Here is a 15,402-nt window from a genome sequence, read left to right as displayed (position 1 = left end):
CTTTAGGACGGATGGGCCAATCCGGCCTCATTCCTTCGTTGGCTGCCTGCCGGACAGGCGGGTTTGGCTCCCGTCTGTCCGGCCAACTACCAAAGGTACGGGGAAGGGGGGTCAGCCAGGGGGGTCGCGGATCGGCTGGGGGGGGGCGGTCGGAGGTTCTTGGGGGGGTCGGTCGTTGGGGGGGAGGGGGGTTTGCGTCGAGGGCCGGAGGGCCTGGGATCCCTCCTGCCCGTAATGTAGTGCGGGGTGGGGTTAGGGGGTCGCCGTGGCCAGGAGGGTTTGGGCTCCCTTCTGGCCCGATATTGTCGGGAAGTCGGCGGTCGTTCGGGGTGGGGGTGCGAGTGGTCCTGCCGGGGGGGGGATGTATCGGACGTCGGGGAGTCGGCCGGGCAAGAGGGCTTGGGCTCCCTCTTGCTCCGATCGTGGATGCGGGTGCGGGTGGGAGCGCGTGCGAGCGGTCGTTCGGGGTGGGGGTGCGAGTGGTCCTGCCGGGGGGGGGGGATGTATCGGACGTCGGGGAGTCGGCCGGGCAAGAGGGCTTGGGCTCCCTCTTGCTCCGATCGTGGATGCGGGTGCGGGTGGGAGCGCGTGCGAGCGGTCGTTCGGGGTGGGGGTGCGAGCGGTCCTGCTGGGGGGGGGGTGAATCGGGCGTCGCGCGCGTTATATGCGTGAAAATACGGTACTCCAAGGAATACCTGGCGGAACTGGACATGCCTTCCCCGCCCCGAGAGTCCCTCCGGCTACCGCTTAACCCGGTACTCCGGCAGACCCTCATCAGGAACCTCGAGACCCCTTACATGGTGACAGCTGTCCCATCTAAAATGGAGTCTAAGTACCGTACGGTGCCCTGCCCGGGGTTCGAGCAACCACAGTTGTCCCACCAATCCTTATTGGTGGAGTCCTCTTTGAAGAAAGCTCACCCCTCTAGGGTATCCGCGGTGGTCCCCCCAGGACGCGATGGCAGGACACTGGACAAATTTGGCCGCTGTTTGTATCAGAACTCTATGATGGCCTTTAGAGTCCTGGACTATACATTCACTTTCTCCTCCTATCTGAAACACCTCATTGGGCTGCTGGGCGCCTTCTCGGCGGACTTACCTGCCCCCCACCAGGCAGCGTTTGGCCTCCTCCTCGAGGATTTTTCAAACCTCAGACTTCACTTATTCCACGCCGCTTACGACGGCTTCGAACTCTCTTCCAGGGTCGCAGCCTTCGCCATGGCCATGCGCCGGCTGGCGTGGCTACGGCTAGTCGATATGGACCCTAACCTCCAGGACCGGTTAGCTAACCTTCCTTGCGTCGGTAAAGAACTGTTCGACGACACTATCGAGGCAGCTACGAAGCGGCTATCGGAACAAGAACGTTCCTTTGCCTCCCTCGTCTGGCAGAAGCCTAAACCGCCAGCCTCTCGTCCTTTTCGGGGATTGCCTCGCCGCTACCCCCAGAAGTCCACCCCGGCCTTTGCCCCCAGACTCTTTCTAGGGCTTTACCTAAATCACAGCCTATGGCGCCTACGAAACCGTCTCCGTCCTTTTGACGGGATGAGCGGACGGGGGCGAGCCCCCTCCGCGCCTCTGCCTGGCCTCCTTCCCATCGGGGGCCGCCTACGAGCCTATTACCCTCGCTGGGAAGCCATAACGTCGGACTCATGGGTCCTTGGCGTAATCTCATCAGGGTACTCACTCAACTTTCGAGAGGTCCCTCCCGACAGCCCACCAAGTGCGTGTCCCCCCAATCGAGCGCAGTTGCCCCTCCTCCTCTCCGAGGCACTGGATCTCCTTCGCCTACGGGCGGTGGAACCGGTCCCCCAAAAACAGAGAGGCCAGGGGTTTTACTCCCGTTACTTCCTGGTACCAAAGAAGACGGGGGACCTGCGCCCGATTCTGGACTTAAGGCGCCTGAACAAGTTCCTAGTGTGGGAAAAGTTTCGGATGCTTTCCCTTCCGATTCTTTACCCCTTGATCAACGAGGGCGATTGGCTCTGCTCCCTCGATATGAAGGAGGCCTACACCCATGTTCCAGTGCACCCTGCTTGTCGCAGATACCGGGTCCTCCCCTTCGGCCTGTCCTCGTCCCCTCGGGTCTTCACGAAGTGCCTCGTAGTGGTCGTGGCTGCTTTGCGCTCCCAGGGTCTGCAGGTATTCCCCTACCTGGACGATTGGTTGATCAAAGCCCCGACCAGGGAGGGGGTTATCTCAGCGACCCGACAGACTATTACTTCTCTTCAGAGTCTGGGGTTCGAGGTAAACTTTCCAAAATCCCAGCTGTGCCCCTCTCAGTCCTTACAATTCATCGGGGCCGTGCTGGACACGGTCCGTCTATGTTCCTTCCTCCCTCCTCAGCGTCGGGAGGCGCTGGTAAATCTGAGCCGACAGATCTCGAGGTCGACCTCTGTCTCGGCACGACAAATGATGACGCTCCTCGGCCATATGGCCTCTACCGTCCACGTCACTCCGCTTGCCCGTCTTCATCTGCGGTTACCGCAGTGGACTTTGGCCTCACAATGGCGTCAGGATCGGGACCCGATCAACCGCCTCGTGACAGTGACTCCTTTGCAAAAATCGCTCCGTTGGTGGGCCGACTCTTCGAATCTTTCCAAGGGTTTGTTCTCTCGCCCCTCCACACCACAAGGTCCTAACCACGGACTCGTCGGAGTATGCTTGGGGGGCTCATGTGGACGGTCTCCGCACTCAAGGTCTGTGGTCAAAAGAGGATCGTCGCTGCCACATCAACGTGCTGGAGCTTCGGGCCATTTACCTCGCCGCGGTGGCTTTTCAACACCTGCTTCACGACCGAGTGGTTCTCGTCCGCACAGACAACCAGGTGGCGATGTACTACGTAAACAAGCAGGGAGGGACGGGATCATGGTCCCTCTGCCAAGAAGCTCTGCGTCTCTGGGAATGGGTGGTCTCCCAAAACATCCTCCTTCGAGCGGTTTACATACAAGGAGAGCAAAACTGTCTGGCGGACAGGCTCAGCCGCCTCCTCCAGCCACACGAGTGGTCCCTGCATTCACAGGTCCTGCGACAGGTGTTCGACACATGGGGGACTCCTCGGATAGATCTATTCGCCTCATCCGACAATCAAAAACTGCCTCTCTTCTGCTCAAGGATATACTCCCCGGACCGTCTCGAGGCCGATGCCTTCCTCCTCGATTGGGAGGGGAGGTTCCTCTACGCGTTCCCGCCTTTTCCTCTGATTCTGAGGACGCTGGTTCATTTGAAATCGGTGAGGGCCACTCTGATCTTAATTGCTCCTCGGTGGCCCCGCCAGCCTTGGTTTTCCCTACTACTTCAACTCAGTGTCAGGGAACCTCTGCTTCTGCCTGTGTTCACCTCTCTGCTATCTCAGAGTCGGGGTTCACTGTTACATCCCAATCTTCAATCTCTACATCTGACTGCTTGGTTTCTGTCCTCCTGACTTCTTCCCCCGTGTCTCAGTTGGTCAGGGAGGTGTTGGAGGCTTCTCGGAAAGTCTCGACTAGACTCTGCTATTCCCAGAAGTGGACTAGATTTTCGTCCTGGTGCTCCTCTCACCGCCAGGACCCGGTGTCGGTCCCTGTGCCTTTGGTTCTGGAGTATTTGCTTCATTTATCTCACTCTGGCCTAAAGACCAATTCCATTCGTGTGCATCTCAGTGCCATTGCTGCCTTTCATCAGCCCCTGGAAGGGAAGGCTCTTTCACTCCATCCCTTGGTTTCTCGTTTCATAAAGGGTCTTTTGAATGTTCATCCTCCCCTCAAACCGCCTCCTGTGCTTTGGGATCTTAATGTGGTTCTAGCTCAACTGATGAAATCTCCATTTGAGCCTATGGATAAGTGCCATCTTAAGTTTCTCACTTGGAAAGTGATCTTCCTACTCGCTCTCACTTCTGCTCGGAGGGTTAATGAGCTACAGGCTTTGGGGGCGGACCCACCTTTCACGGTATTCCATCAAGACAAGGTGGTTCTCCGCACTCACCCGAAGTTTTTGCCTAAGGTGGTATCTGATTTTCATCTCAACCAGTCCATTGTTCTGCCTGTGTTCTTTCCCAAGCCCCACTCTCATCCTGGAGAGGTGGCGCTCCACACTCTTGACTGCAAGAGGGCGTTGGCTTTTTATCTACAACGCACTCAGTCTCATCGGACAGTTTCACAATTATTTTTGTCCTTTGACCCTAATAGGTTGGGACGCCCAGTTTCCAAGCGCACCTTTCCAGTTCCAGTTTCCAACTGGTTAGCTGCTTCTATTTTTTCTGCTACGCTCAGGCTGGTCTCGCGTTGCATGGTCGATTTACGGGGCATAAAGTCCGAGCGATGGCAGCTTCGGTAGCTTTCCTCAGGTCTACGCCTATTGAGGAGATCTGCAAGGCTGCCACGTGGTCTTCGGTTCATACTTTCACCTCCCACTACTGCCTGGATACACTGTCCAGAAGCGATGGCCGGTTCGGCCAATCGGTTTTACGTAATCTATTTTCTTAAATTGCCAACTTCCCTCCGCCCTTTCTTATTAGCTTGGAGGTCACCCACATGTGAGAATATCATGCCTGCTTGTCCTGGGATAAAGCACAGTTACTTACCGTAATAGGTGTTATCCAGGGACAGCAGGCATATATTCTCACAACCCGCCCACCTCCCCGGGGTTGGCTTCTTTGCTGGATATGTGAACTGGAGACCACGAGGAGGGGATGCGCCCTCTAGTGGAGCAAGAGGCACACATGCATGGTGCAGCACAGCAAGCTTGAATCTTCAATCAAGTTTGCTTGAAATGCTGTCTGCATCGGGGCTCCGTAGATGAGGTCACCCACATGTGAGAATATATGCCTGCTGTCCCTGGATAACACCTGTTACGGTAAGTAACTGTGCTTTCCTTCCCCCGAGTGACGTCCATTAACCACCACCCTCTGGCATCTGTCCAATAATCAGTTTCTAATCCAGTTCACAACTTTGGGTTGGAACTTCAGCCCATCAGATTTGTTCAAGAGCCTCCTAGGAGGAACTGTGACAAAGGCTTTGCTGAAATCTAAAGAAATTAAATCTAGCCTATGTTCTTGATCCAGTTCTCTGGACACCCAATCAAAAAATTAAATCAGGTTCGTTTGGAATGATTTACCTTTAGTAAAGCCATGTTGCCTCGGATTCTGAAACCCATTAGATTCTGGGAAGTTCACCATTCTTTCTTTCAGCAATACTTCCATTATTTTTCCAACAACTGAAATGAGGCTTATCGGCCTATAGTTTCCCACTTCATCTCTGCGACCACTTTTGTGAATAGGGACATAAGAACATAAGAATAGCCTTACTGGATCAGACCAATGGTCCAATAAGCCCAGTAACCCATTCTCAAGGTGGCCAATCCATGTCACTAGTACCTGGCCAAAACCCAAGGTGGATCATCAAAGGTGAAAAGAACTACAACAATTGCACTTAACTTCAAAAAAGGGAATTATGATGCCATGAGGAAAATGGTGGAAAAGAAACTCAACGACAGCGCAAGGAAGATTGAGTCCGTAGAAAATGCCTGGACCATACTCAAGGGCACAGTACACGAAGCACAGAACCTGTGCATCCCCAAGTACAGGAAAGGGTGCAAAAAAAATAGAACAAAAAACCCAGTGTGGATAACAAATGCAGTGAAAAAGGCGATAAGTGACAAGAAAGCATCATTCAAAAAATGGAAAAAGGACAAAACAGAGGAGAACCAAAAGGAACACAAAAAACACCAAAAGGAGTGTCATCGAGTGGTTAGTAAAGCAAAAAAAGAATATGAAGAGAGACTGGCAGGGGAAGCAACAAACTTCAAATCATTCTTCAGGTATGTTAAGGGGAAGCAACCAGCAAGGGAGGAAGTGGGACCCTTGGATGATGGAGACAGAAAGGGAGTGGTAAAAGAGGAAAAGGAGATAGCTGACAGGCTAAATAAGTTCTTCACGTCAGTTTTCACGAGGGAGGACACAACCAACATTCCGGAGCCCGAGGAGATCGTAAAAGGAGAGCAGGATGAAAATCTGGTCCAGCTAGAGGTGAGCAAGGTGGATGTCCTCAGGCAGATAGACAGGCTAAAGAGTGACAATCGCCAGGTCCGGATGGCATTCACCCAAGGGTACTCAAGGAACTAAGGAACGAAATAGCTGAGCCACTTCGACAAATATGCAACCTATCCCTAAAAACTGGAGAGATTCCGGAAGACTGGAAAATAGCAAATGTCACGCCCATCTTCAAGAAAGGCTCAAGGGGAGACCCAGGAAACTACAGGCCGGTGATCTTGATCTCGGTCCCGGGAAAGATGATGGAAGCACTGATTAAAGACAGCATCTGGGAACACATCGACAACTATGGGCAGCTAAAGTCGAGCCAGCATGGCTTCTGCAAGGGCAGGTCATGCCTTACGAACTTATTATACTTCTTTGAGGGGGTAACCAGCCAGGTGGATAAAGGGGAATCCATAGATATCATTTACCTTGACTTCCAAAAAGCCTTCGACAAGGTGCCACATGAAAGACTACTAAGGAAGCTATGGAACCATGGGGTGCAAGGGGAGGTCCACCGATGGATCAAAAACTGGCTGGCGGACAGGAAACAGAGGGTTGGAGTAAAGGGACATTACTCAGACTGGCAATGGGTCACGAGTGGAGTTCCACAGGGGTCGGTGCTGGGATCGCTTCTATTCAATATATTCATTAACGACCTGGAGGCAGGAACAAAATGTGAGGTTATTAAATTTGCGGATGACACCAAACTATATCGCAAGGTCAATAACATGGAGGACTGCGAAGATCTCCAAAAAGATCTGACAACACTGGAAAAATGGGCCAAAAGTGGCAAATGAGTTTCAACATAGGGAAATACAAGGTCATGCATATAGGGAAAAAACCCCCGATGTTCACTTACAAAATGGGGGATCAGTGCTAGGGGTGAGCGACCTTGAAAGAGACCTGGGAGTGATGGTAGACACAACATTGAAGGCGTCGGCGCAGTGTGCCACGGCCTCAAGGAAAGCAAACAGAATGTTGGGTATCATTAAGAAGGGTATCACGACCAGGACAAAGGAAGTCATCCTGCCACTGTATCGTGCTATGGTGCACCCACACTTGGAGTACTGTGTCCAGTTCTGGTCGCCGTACCTCAAGAAGGACATGGAGGTACTTGAGAGGGTCCAGAGAAGAGCAACTAAGCTAATAAAGGGCATGGAGGACCTCTCATATACTGACAGACTGAAAAAGCTAGGGCTTTTCTCCCTGGAAAAGCAGAGACTTAGAGGAGATATGATAGAAACCTTCAAGATCATGAAGGGCATAGAAAAAATAGACAGGGACAGATTTTTCAAATTAAGGGGATCAATAAGTACAAGGGGGCACTCAGAGAAATTGAAAGGGGAGAGGTTTAGAACAAACGCCAGGAAGTTCTTTTTCACACAGAGGGTGGTGGATACATGGAACGCGCTACCAGAGGATGTGATAAACAGGAGCATGCTACAGGGGTTCAAAGAAGCTTTGGATAGGTACTTGGAAGTCAAAGGGATTGAGGGGTACAGATAAGAGTAGAGGTAGATTATAGGGATGGGATTAGAGGTAAGTTACAAAATTAATCAGGGACCACTGTTCAGGCACTAGGCCTGATGGGCCGCCACGGGAGCGGACCGCTGAGTAAGATGGACCTCTGGTCTGACTCAGCGGGGGCAACTTCTTATGTTCTTAATACAGGGCAAGCAGTGGCTTCCCCTATGTCTTTCTCAATAACAGACTATGGACTTTTCCTTCAGGAACTTGTCCAAGCCTTTCTTAAAACCAGCTACGCTATCCACTCTTACCACATCCTCTGGCAACGTGTTCCAGAGCTTAATTATTCTGAGTGAAAAAAAATTTTCCTCCTATTGGTTTTAAAAGTATTTCCGTGTAACTTCATCGAGTGTCCCCTAGTCTTTGTAATTTTTGATGGAGCGAATAATCGATCCACTTGTACCCATTCTACTCCACTCAGGATTTTGTAGACTTCAATCAGTATTTGTTTAGCACATTTGCTTTTTCCTCATCACTCTCCACATATCAGTTCATAACATCTTTTAGTTTCGCAATTCCATCTTTCATCTTTCGTTCTCCTTTCACTAATATATCAGAAAAATTTTTGGCTCCCTTTTTTACATTTTTAGCCATTTATTTATTAATTTATTCAATTTTCTATCCGTTTTCCCAGGAGAGCTCAGAACGGTTTACATGAATGTATTCAGGTACTTGAGCAGTTTTCCCTATCTGTCCCTGCGGGCTCACAATCTATCCCGCAATGGCGGGATTAAGTGACTTGCCCAGGTTCACAAGGAGTAGCATGAGTTTGAACCCACAACCACAGGGTGCTGAGGCTGTAGCTTTAACCACTGTACCACACACTCATTTGTGCTTCTGCCTGCGCTTTCACCAGATATATCTCTCTCTTGGCTTCTTTCAGTTTCACTCGTTAGTCCTTTCTGTACTCCTCTTGGGTTTTTTTATATTTCAGGAACACCATCTCTTTTGCCTTTATTTTCTCTGCCACTAGTTTGGAAAACCATATCCGTTTCCTTTTTCTCTTGTTTTTATTTATTTTCTTCACATAAAGGTTCGTAGCCATTTTTATTGCTCCTTTCAGCTTAGACCACTGTTTTTGCATTTCTCTTAAGTCCTCCCATCCTAACAGCTTTCTTCAGATACTCTCCAATTTTATTAAAGTCTATATGTTTGAAATTTAGGACTTTATATTGTGTGGCTGCTCTCCACTTTAGCTGTTATATCAAACCAAACCATTTGATGGGCACCCACTCGAACATTAGAGATACTCTCCCTGTTTGTGAGGACCAGATCCAATATCGCTTTTTCCCTTGTGGGTTCTATCACCATTTGTCTGAGCAGAGCCTCTTGAAAGGCATTCACACTCTCCCTACTTCTTTCCGATTCTGCAGATGAAACTTTCCAGTCCGCATCTGGCAGGTTGAAGTCTCCCAACAGCAACACCTCCTCTTTCTTTCCAAACTTTTGGATATCTGAAATCAGATCTTTATCAATTTGCTGTGATGGTGTAGGAAGTTTGTAGACTACACCCACTTAGCTAGAAGTTCCATCTTCTTTTTTCAGAGCAATTAATAGCTCACTTCTTCCTCTCCCCAAGTCCCTTGCATTTCAGTGGCTTGGATATAGATCTTTACATAGAGAGCTACTCCTCCACTTTTTTGAACATCTCTGTCCTTCCTAAAAAGATTATATCCCAGTATGTTTGCATCCCATCTATGGGATTCACTGAACCATGTCTCTGTGATAGCAACAATATCCAGGCTTGCAGATCATGAACTTTGCTGCTTAGACTGTGAGCCTTTGTGGTCATTGCTTTCCAGCTATTTTTAAGTGGTAATCTCCTTTTTTTTTTTTAATATCAATAATTTTTTTATTGAAAAGAAATATGAACAAAATCTACAAAGGTCCCATTTGGGACCAGCAGACAAACAAAAAGCACAATCAAAATACAAAGTCCACCACCCACAACACACCCACCAAAAATTCCCTCTCAACAAATGACAAAATTACCCCCAGCAAGAACCTCCTCCCCCAACAATACAATATCAAAAACTCCCCAATCCGCTCCCCCCTCCCACCAACCCCCACCCATCCACCATTCCTCCCCTTCAAAAGAAAACATCCAATACGCCCCCTCCCTCCCCACTCAAAAATCCACCAATACTCAACCCCTAAGTTTGCCAAAAATCAAATCCCAATCTCTATGATGCATATCAAAATATCCATGTTGTTTAGCAATTACATAAAGTTAATAAAGACCCCACCCTATCCTTCCATTCCTCTTCTGTAGGCACCACAGGCTTTTTCCAATAAGAGGCTAACAAGCATTTGGCTGCAGAAAAACCCAGACGAAACCCAAACTCCTAGAAACAATAGTTGCTACCCAGCTCTCTTCCTATCTCGAGAGATTCTCCATTCTCCATCCCTACCAATATGGCTTCAGACCCAGCTTCAGCACCAAATCCCTCCTAGTTTCCCTAATTTCAAAGGTGCAACAACTACATTCACGTAACAAATTCGCTGTCCTACTACAATTCGATCTTTCTGCTGCTTTCGATGTCGTCCACCACGACATACTACTTTACCAACTTTCTGAGATCGGAATCGACTCCACTATCCTAAAGTGGTTCTCAAACTTCTTACGCTCTCGCTCCTACACCGTCAATACAAATGGCACCATGTCCACTCCTTGGACACCATCCTGCGATGTCCCTCAGGGATCACCCCTTTCCCCTATTCTCTTTAACATCTACATGTCCTCCCTGAAACTCTTTCAACTATCCCCCCTTGAAACAATCTACACATACGCGGATGACATCCTTGTCCTCCTTGAGACAGACCAGAACCTCACCAACCTCCACGAGAACATTACAGCTTGCATAATGAGACTCCGCTCCTGGTCCTTCTCGGTACAGATGAAACTAAACGAATCAAAAACAAAATTACTCTGGCTCGGCCCAAAATTCGAACACCTGCCCACCCTTTTCGCACTACCCACAGGCGATACACTGCAGCTTGAATTGTCATGCAAAGTCCTTGGCATCATTATCGATTCCTCTCTCTCCCTCAATGACCACCTCAATTCCTTGGTAAAATCATGCTTTTTCAGCCTCCACATGCTGAGAAAAGTAAGATCCTACTTCAGATAACAACATTTTGCCGTCCTTGTCCAATCCATCATCCTATCCAAACTAGATTACTGCAATGCCATCTACTTAAATCTATCAAAAAAAAGTCTTCAAAGACTCCAACTAATCCAGAATACTGCAGCCAAATTGATCTTTTCAAAACGCAAATCTGACCATGCCTCCCCACTCCTTGCCAAACTACACTAGCTCCCAATGATCTCCAGAATCCATTTCAAATGTTCCTGCCTGGCTTTTAAGATCATTCACGGCATCCTTCCTCCCCTTATCCCACTATCTTTCAACTCCTCCAGTCCCGACTCCTCCAGAACCGCCCAAAGGTATAAAATAGCCTTCCCCTCTCTAAGCGGCGTTCACTATGCAGGCAAACTGGGAAAATCCCTTCTTTTCAAAATCACAGGACTGTGGAATGACCTCACCATCCCGTTGCGGAACCTGGGCTCCCTCCAATTTTTCCGCAAACAACTGAAAATTTGGCTTTTTACCAAATTGTAACTCTATCCTCCCCTCTTTTTCTCCTCCCTTCTACACATAAGTTTCGTATAAACCTTTCTCCTTCTCTACCTATTATTTAAGTTCTTGTAAACCGTGTCGAGCTCCATATTCGTGGAGATGATGCGGTATATAAACTTAAGGTTTAGATTAGATTAGTTTTCTATGCCACCAGACATCCCTCAGATTATTAAGATCCAATAAACATGTCTGGGGATTAAGCGAAACCAACTCTCCCAACCAGGCAGTCAAACATCCAGTAATCATAACCCAATATAGTCTAACCTTAACACAATCCCACCATACATGAAAAAAGGTTCCTCCCCCCCTCCCCACATCTCCAACAAATATTAGGAAACAACATATAAACGAGCTGGAGTTGTAGTACCATTGAGATACAATTTTATATGCATTCTCCTAAACCAACACACACACTGACGCTTTACGTATTTCAGAACTATTATATTCCACTGACTCTCCAACAGACGAGACCCTAAATCTACCTCTCACTTATCCCGAAAGGAAAAATAGGTTTATTCCAGCCCCGAAGTAAGGAATATAGTACAGAAATTGGATGAGGTACCCTACCTAGTAATAACCATAAATTTCCACTTGTTCCCGACCTCCCTGAGAATCAATCAACCATCCCTGGACCTGGATATATATATATATGTCTAAGTTGTAAATAATAATAAAAAATCACCAGGAGGCAAAGAATACCTCTTTTGCAAAGTAACAAAGGGAAGGATCTCATGACCCTGCATTACATCCCGAAAAACCCGAATCCCCCTCCTCTCCCACCTAGCAAAGATCCCAGAAGAACATCCCACTGCAAAAGTTGGTTCACAGCATATAGCCGCTAAAGTGGATGTCACCCTTCCCAACCCCCACTGCATCCTCATCGAGCCCCACAAAATAATTAAATGCTTAAGAAAAGGGTTCTCCACCCCCCCACCCCCGCAACCGAGCCCCAGTAGACAAAGAACCCCATATCCAGTCCTACAGAGGCTGCTGCCCAACCCAAAATTGTTCCATCTGCACCCCCAAATTAACCCCGTCCAGAGACCAATCCAAAATAAAGCGAAGCTGAGCCGCCTGATAGTACCATAGAAGATTTGGTACTGCCCGCCCCCCCCCCCCTGTTCTCTAGGGGCCCACATAAGCCTTTTAGTCAACCGAGAAGCTTTATATCCCCAAATAAATCTGGAGAAGGTTCTCTGCAAGCCTACCAAAAGACCCCTGGGAAGGGGAATAGGCAGCATTTGAAATAAAAACAACCGGGGGAGGATATTCATTTTCAACACTGCTGCTCTCCCCCACCACGACAACCACAACCCCCTCCACTGCTGAAGGTCTCATCTTACCTGCTCCAACAACAGTCTATAATTAGCGGAATAAAGTTGAGTTAAATCCTTAGTAATCTGAATTCCAAGATATCTAAATTTCTCCCCCGCCAGTCAAAAAGGAAAGCCACGTATAATCCCCCTTTCCACCCCTCCTCCAAGTTAACACCCATCCATTCTGTCTTATCCATATTAACTGTGAATCCTGCTAATCCCCCCATACATTTGGAAAATATCTAAAATAATAGGAAGGGTACCCTCCAGGTCTCGGATATACAACAAGATATCATTTGCAAAAAGTGCAAAGTGATGTTCATAGCCCCCCACCCTAACCCCCTGCAAGCCAGGATGCATACGAATCGCCTCTGCAAGAGGTTCAATGGACAATGCAAATAGCAGAGAGGACAATGGGCACCCCTGCCGAGTACCTCTACCGATGTCAAAAAAATCTGTATAAGACCCATTTATTTTAATACATGCCCTAGGCCTGGCATACAGGGCTCGTACCCAAATACAAAATACGGGACCTAAGCCTACTCTATCCATAATAGCCCAAAGAAAGTCCCAAATGACCCTATCAAAGGCTTTCTCCGCATCAATAGCCAGTACTGCCATCCCCCCCCTGGAGGCGCTGGGCCTCCCACAAAGTACGTCACACATTATCTCGCACCTGGCGCCGATGTATAAATCCCGCCTGGTCTACATGGATAAGCTGGGGCAAGACATGAGCCAACCGCAGAGCCAACACCTTTGCTATAATCTTAACATCTATGTTTAAAAGGGAGATAGGTCTATAAGCCCCACAATTTGTCGCCTTCTTCCCCGGCTTGGGCAAGACTGTAATACCTGCATCACCCATAGACCCCGAAAGCAGGGCTACCCCTTCGCTACTCTAGCCAATAAAGCACCAGACCAGACCAGAGAACCCATCCTGCCCAGGCTCCTTTCCAGGTTTTAAACCTCTGTTCACCCCTCTCATCTCAGACTCGGAAAACGGCTCTTCCAATCTATCATATTCCATCTGGGACACCCTGGTTAGAGGCAATCCATCCAAAAAATCACCCAGATGTTCCCCCAAGGGTGTAGTAACTTTATACTTTATACAAATCACTTTATACAAATCACTATAATAAGTCAAGAAACAGGTCTGTATATCAGAATCCGTGCGAGATACCCTCCTACTCTCCTTAATTTCCTGAATCATATGTACTGATCTACGCTTGCGCAAGAATCTCGCCAACTGAGCTCCAGATTTATTCCCATATTCAAAATGACTCTGTTTCTGGCCCTCGTGAAAGCAACATCCTCCAACTGGAATTGCTGAAATTCCCCACGTATATCCCTCAATTTACCGTCAACTTCTGGATCCAGCGTGTCCTTATGATATAACTCCAAGCGCAACAACTCTTTCCGCAAATATAGGGTCTGTTCCCCCCTACGTCTCTTTTTCCTCGCTCCCCATTTAATCAAAACCCCCCGCACAACTGCCTTCAAGGCATCCCAAAGAATCCCATCCCCCACCTCCCCTGTATCATTCTCAATCAAATAGCGGTGAATAGTAAATTGAACTTCCTCCAGCACATTGGGATCCCCCAACAACGATTCATTTAGTCTCCAAAAAGTATGCCCTTTCTGTTTACCAAACCCTTCCAAGACACCCAAACTGGAGCATGATTAGATATCTGGATAGCCTCAATTTCTGCCTCCCCCATCTCCCCCCACAAATTCCGATGAGCCCATATATTATCCAATCTGGTATAGCATCTAGTTGCATGGGAATAAAAAGTATAGTTCCGCTGAGTAGCGTGAGTAGTTCTCCAACAATCAAAAAGATTCAACAAGAGGTGTGGGGAGGAGGCTAGCAAATATATATATATATATATATATATATATATATATATATATATATATCTCAAGTTCCTGCCCAATGAACCAGCTACAAGACTTAATCTGCTACCTATCCAAGCTTTGGCCATGGAAAATAAACATTACAGAGCTAATCTATAGTTCAAGAACTCAAGTTAAGAAAGTTAGAAAAATTAGCAGCTCAAGAAAGACTTGATTCAGTATGGAAGGGTTATCTCCTCTTATATCAGGGTTAGCCAAAATGGAAGAAAAAGCTTTGGGGGTTTTTTGGTTTTGTTTTTTTAGGAAGAAAGAGGTCTAGGTTATAAAACAGAGCAATATACCACAATATAGATATATAAAGTCAGCACAGTTTAAGTAATTAAGAATTTAGAGACTAGATATCAGGCAGCAAGCCCTGTAACCAGACAAATTGCAATTATAACAAAATCAAAAGAGCACTTATCAGACTTGTGGTTCAGGTCTTCCAGTGAGAGCACATGAATGAATTACTGCAGGTAAGCTTTTCACTGTTAAGGGCCCAGCCTACCTCCTGCAGAGAAGGTGAATGTCTTTCAATGAGTCAGCCAAGTTCCCCTCACAACACAGTCAAGAAGAGAGATAGTGAGAGGCAGCTGAGTGAGTCCATATGTAGTTGCCAGCAGCTTTTTGGTCAGCCTAAGATGGACTCTTTGGTAGTTCAGGTGACTAACTCCCCTCCCTTCCCAGAGAGGGGGTGGTGTGCTCAAGGACATGCAAGGCCACCGGGTGGATGTGGTCCTCAGGAGACTTTGAAGCAGTGGCTTTAGGCATAAAGGCTGCTTCAGTTGCATGCACTGTCTGTCTCGATTACGCACTCTGGAGAGTGATGTGGAGCCCTCTTCCCTCAGTTGCTTGTAACTGGAAGGGATTATGTTGATGACGCCTTGTATGACCTTAAGTGGGTCCTGGATAAACTCTCGGCGTAATCAATTTCTTCTTGCAGAATGCTCTGGATTCGACAATGGGCTGGTGATTTCACCTCCAAGGCTACTCTAGCTAGGCTTCCCTTTAAAGGG

The 15,402-nt window shown here is 48.0% G+C and overlaps 1 protein-coding gene across 6 annotated transcripts in view; it reads left to right on the top strand.

Annotated features, from left to right (window-relative positions):
* Positions 1-15,402, top strand: part of SREK1 (splicing regulatory glutamic acid and lysine rich protein 1) — a 324,223-nt gene that overhangs the window by 209,816 nt on the left and 99,005 nt on the right. The window lies entirely within an intron of this gene.

Source organism: Geotrypetes seraphini, chromosome 1, assembly GCF_902459505.1.
Source record: "Geotrypetes seraphini chromosome 1, aGeoSer1.1, whole genome shotgun sequence".
NCBI classification, from domain to species: Eukaryota; Metazoa; Chordata; class Amphibia; order Gymnophiona; family Dermophiidae; genus Geotrypetes; species Geotrypetes seraphini.
The sequence above is the reverse complement of the archived record's forward strand: the minus strand, read 5'-3'. Positions and strand labels throughout refer to the sequence as shown.